This window comes from Ursus arctos, unplaced genomic scaffold (genome assembly GCF_023065955.2).
Source record: "Ursus arctos isolate Adak ecotype North America unplaced genomic scaffold, UrsArc2.0 scaffold_9, whole genome shotgun sequence".
Lineage (NCBI taxonomy): Eukaryota > Metazoa > Chordata > Mammalia > Carnivora > Ursidae > Ursus > Ursus arctos.
The window spans coordinates 12,804,491-12,810,007 of record NW_026623111.1 but is presented as its reverse complement, the minus strand read 5'-3'; positions in this window follow the sequence as shown (position 1 = coordinate 12,810,007).

Here is a 5,517-nt window from a genome sequence, read left to right as displayed (position 1 = left end):
CCAGTTCCAGGGTGAGGAATATGCCCAAGCTTGAAGTTGGTCGGATCTAGGTTTAAATCCTAGGTCAACCTGTTCATTGAGCTGTTGACTTAATCTCTTATAGTCTCAGTGTCCTCATCTGTGAAATGGGGAGAAGGATAGCGTTTCCCAAGAGGGTGGTGGTGAAAGCTAAATAATATAATATAAAGAGTAACTGAGGTCTGGTGAGACTTCAGTCCATGCCAGTTCTTTTTCCACTCTTGACTGTGCTGTCCACGAGGGTAGCCATCAGCCACGTGTGGCTCCCAAACATGTGAAATATGGTTACTTGCAAATGATAAGCACTGTGAGTGTAAAATACACATCAGATTTCAAAGACCTTTTTCTTTTTTAAAAGATTTTATTTATTTGACAGAGAGAGCTAGGGAGCACAAGCAGGGGAGCAGCAGAGGGAGAGGGAGAATCAGGCGTCCTGGGAGCCTGATGCAGGACTTGATCCCAGGACCCTGGGATCATGACCTGAGCTGAAGGCAGACGCTTAACCGACTGAGCCACCCACATGCCCCTCAAAGACTTTCTAAGAACAGAGAATTTAAAATATCTCAATAATTTCTTATACTGATTACATGTTGCAATAATAATTTAAATAAATGTTAAATAAATACTTTTTAAATATAATTTCACCTGTTTCTTTTTACTTGTAAAAGATGTGGCTGGGGGTACCTGGGTGGCTCAGTCGGTTAAGTGTCAGACTCTTGGTTTTGGCTCAGGTCATGATCTCAGGATGGTGAGATCAAGTCCTGAGTTGGATTCCGTGCTCAGTGGGGAGTCTGCCTGAAGATTCTCTCCCTCTGTCCCCCCCCCCCCACTCTCTCTCAAATAAGTAAGTAAATAAATAAATCTTTTAAAAAAGATGTGGTTGTTAGAAAATTAAAAATTATGCGTGTGGCTTGTATTTGTGGCTCCTATTATATTTCAGTCAGACTGTCCTGACCTAGTTCCTAATTCCCCCATCTCTCTACTCATACCCTTTCCTTCGTTCAATGCCTAGTTCAAGCTTTGTTGTCCTCATGAGGCCTTTTGGTCCATCTCTTCCTTCTCTGAAACCTCCTGGAGGTTTTGTCATGTAACGTCTGTTTGTAAGCTGAACTTGAGCAGGAAAAGCTTGTGAAGTGTTAGCCCAGCACCTGGAATATCATAAACACCAAGATACTATGGTTGATATTTTTCTTGTTAGGATCACTGGGGTCTGGCCACCTAGTTCAGTACTAGTTATATGTTATCTTGGATCCTTCTTAATTTTTTGCTTACGTGTTTAGTCTTGTTGAATATAATGTCTTAGAGGATAGAGACCACTTCATCTATTTCTCCTGGGTCTGTCCTTAACCCATCGGGCCGCGTTAGGGACAATGAATTCTCCCTCACGATCACTCAGGGACAGAGGCAGAGCCTGTTGATCGACTGACTTGGCATCTCAGAGTCCTTTGCCCTTCTTCCTTTCATTCTTCCTGGAATGCTTTCTCTACCTCTCCTTCTTCATTGAGCTAACTCTCACATCCTGAAAAATGGTAATAGATGTCAACACATGTGCTCACCCTGTTCTTAATAGTTTATGTATACTAACTGATTTCATTCTCACAACGATCCTGTAAGGTATTGTCATTACCCTCATTTTACAGATGAGGAAACTGAGGCACAGAGAAATTAAGTAACTCATTCAAGTCATGCAGCTAGTGAGCGGCGGGAGTTGGAGGGGTGGGATTCGAATACAGACAGTTTGGTCCCAGAAATCTCAGTGCTCTGAATCACCAGGCTCAATGCCACCACCTTCACCAGAAGCCCTTCCAGACCCAGAGGACTTTTCCCCAATCTTCAGTGTACTTACCCTCCATTATACCATGATCCCATGTAAATATTACTGCCCTGGTAACTGAGACTGGAATCCCTGGTTTACTTGTCAGTGCCCCTCACTGGCCTGAAAGCTCCCTGAGGACCTCTGTGTCTGATGCCTAGTGAGCCCTCAGTGAATGTCCCATGGACCGGTGAGCCCTCAGTGAATGCCCCATAAAAGAAGGAATATGGCTTCAGGTTGCAGATGACAGATTTTCCAAGGATCCAAAGAGGTGAGAGTGGGGCACCTGGATGGCTCAGTCAAACATCTGCCCTCTGCTCAGGTCATGATTCAGGGTTCTGGAATCGAGCCCTGCATTGGGTTCCCTACCCAATGGGGAGCCTGCTTCTCCCTCACCGTCTCCCCCGATTGTGCTTTCTCTCTCTCTCTCTGTCAAATAAAAAAATAAAAAACCTAAAAAAAAATTTTAAAAACCAAAAAAACCCCCCAAAGAAGTGGGATAAACAGATTTTTCTCTTCTATGATATCATCCTATTAATTTTTCATACCATTTATAGTCTGTAAGCATCTTGTTTGTTTTTGTTTATTTGATTAAAAAAAAAAATCTTTCCTCCTCCAAGAATGAAGGTGAGGAACTTATCTGTCTTGTTGACTGTTCTACTCCACTGTCTGCCATTGAATGTATATTCACTAAATACTTGTTGAGTAAATAAATGAATGAATGAATTTATTGGGTGTCTATTAAGTATGCCAGGCACTGTATAAATATAATGGTTCTTGCCCTTACAGGGTTTATAAGTTTATGGCATGATGGTAGTGGTAGGGAAGACAGGGCAAGGACAATGACAGTATAGAATAGACAGTATAGAAGTAGAGAAAGGACAGGATATTTGGAGAAGAAAAGGAAAAAAAGACTTAGTGTGTGGGATGGGGGGAGTCCAGAAAGGGTTTCTGCAGGAAGTAACAATTGAGAAGAGACCCAAAGCACAAATGGGAGATAGCTAATCTGAAGGAGGAGGGAAGAAAGGATTGATGGGGGAGATGAAGGGATTTCCAGGTAGAGGGAAGGAGATGTGAGACAGGCGTGGTGATTTGGTTATTTACAAGTCTGCTGGGTGCAGAGTGGAAGGAAGAGCTGTGAGAAATGAACCAGGACACTTATTGTCCACGTGCTGCCAATGCTGTACCTTCTTTTCTCAGATTCCCTTCTCCACCCCAGCCACTGCTGTCATCCTTTTCATCCTTGTTTCTTTCTGGCTTGGATAGGTCTGGTAGTGTTGTTTCATCTACTGGCATGGCTTCCCTTATTTGGGAGACTGCCACACTCCCAGCTAATTATGCAATCATAACTCTTTACATTTATCTCATGATCTGTGCGTTATTTTTTAAGTAGGCTCCATGCCCAGCGTGGGGCCCAATGTGGGGCTTGAACTCATGAGCCTGAGATTCAAGACCTGAGTTGAGATCAAGAGTCAGATGCTTAACTGACTGAGCCACCCAAGTGCTCCCCCCTTTCTATCTACTTTTTCAGGGGCTATCATCCTAGACCCTCATGGTAACTGGCTGATTTCTCTCAATTCTCAGTCTAGACCTAAAACTTGTCTATTATCAGACCCTTACCCCCACCTGACCTTGATTCTTATAATTTTATTCCTCCTCTTTTCTCATCCCTACACAGATGCTTGATTGGCCAGTGACTTTCCATCTTTCTTTCTCCATCATTTTAAGAATTTCCCACCCACCCAACCAGGCCAAAAGTACCCCATCTGTGAATACTTAGAGGGCAGAAGGATGCAATATTTATACTCAGATCTGTTCTGGGAAGCCAAGGATGTTTGGTCCTCGATTTTATATTTTGTGTTTCCTTCGTTGTTGTGTTCCTTTTTGTTGTTATCTATTCTGTCTTTGGACAACCTGAACTATTTAGAAAATTCTTCTTAGGGAGTTTTGGTGGGTCTACCCATGGAGTGCATTCCTTGGTTCTGGTTCCACAGTTAGGTTCCATGGGGACTGACAGCAGAGTAGCTAAGGGCCCTGCACTCAGCTCTGCCTCTTATCCTGCTGGCTTTCGGTTACAACCACTGAGCTGTCTGTGTCTCTGCCTCTCCTCTGTAAAATGGGGCTAATGATAGTGTGAGAACTTCCTAAATGTTAGATGTTATTGTTTTTACTCCTTTTGGCTAGAGTGAGCAAGAAGAGAGTGGGCTTCCAGGGGTCCCACGAAGTATAATTTGAACTCAACACTTTATAAAATGCCATTTTTGACCATGTCTCAGAAAAAAAAAAAGATATACTTTTAAGTCAAATGCAGACCCTTCCAACTGATTTCTCTAAAGAGATTTGATAATATCATTCTGACAGTAGAACTTAAATTTATGTGGTGTACTTTCTTCAAGAAACTACAACTTTCCTTGCAGTGTTAAAATATCACAATAAGGTTGATAGTTATAAGAAATAAGTGATCGCGGTGGCTGTCTTTTTGCAGAGAGGAGGGATACCAACATGGAAAGCACTATGCCCTGGGCATCCCCAGATGCAGTCCAGGCTTCTGTCTGGTTAATGGCCCCGACTGGCAGCTTGCCCCTCACCTGTGAGCCATCACTGACACCCAACAGTGAGACCAACAGCACATCCACCAGCATCAAAGTGTTATTCTTTGGGAAACACAAAGTGGAGAGGCCGAGGAAGTGGGATCATTGCCACCAAGAGAATTTTGGGGGTGTGCAATATTCACGTCACACAATTCTCCTCACTCCCCCAAGTGCCATCATGGGGATCTCTTGGGAAAGACAACAGTCAAGTAGGGGGCACTCAGGCAGGTTCTCCTGGAGGGGAAGTTTAGGGGCACTCAGGAGCCGAAGACACAGGGTCACACAGCTCCCCAGACTCAGCATATGAACTGGGTGCAGCATAAATCTTTTATTGAGATCTGAACCCAGGGCTCCTGTACCCAAGCCATTTTGGAATGCAGAAAAAAAAGGAGGAGAAATGAGTGAGAAAGAGAATGGAATTTACCTTCCCTTCCTAGCCAACAGAGATCTCAAAGCGCCCAAATTGAAACAAATGAGTTAATTACATTTCCTTTAAACTATATTTACACTTGCTGTATTCAGAATTTAAGCAATGTAGTCTCCTAAGGTCCCCTTCGTTATGAAAGGAATTTAAATTCAAGAGGCCAGCTGAGTTGTGGGGCTTTAGCCATAGGAAGTTAGGCTGGGCAAACAAACCTGGGTGCTGCCATGCTATTTGTTAAAAAATTATATTCTGATTCCTATTTCTACTTGGCTGTTGGGCAAAACAAATGCATAATTAAGAACTTCACCTTTGACAGTTTAGCTCTCCTTAATTTTTTCTTTTAACACAAATAGGAAATTTCCATTTTCATATAGTAATATCAAGATACCCTGCTCCATTGAATCGACCAGTAGGTTTTGAAAATAAGCATAACAAGCCACATAAAAAATAAGAAAATCCACTTTTAGGGTTTTAGATTCATGCCGTTTAATTGTTCGTCTATTTCCATGATAAGGTGAGACTGGTCCTGTGTCACCGGAGGGACTGTATCCTGCTGTTTTTTTCCCATCCTCATTTACAATGATTATGTTATCAGGCTAGCCAGGCAAAAGGGTGGAGCAACTATAATTTCAAAGCAGGATTAGGTTGAAATAACGAGGTCACCAAGTTGT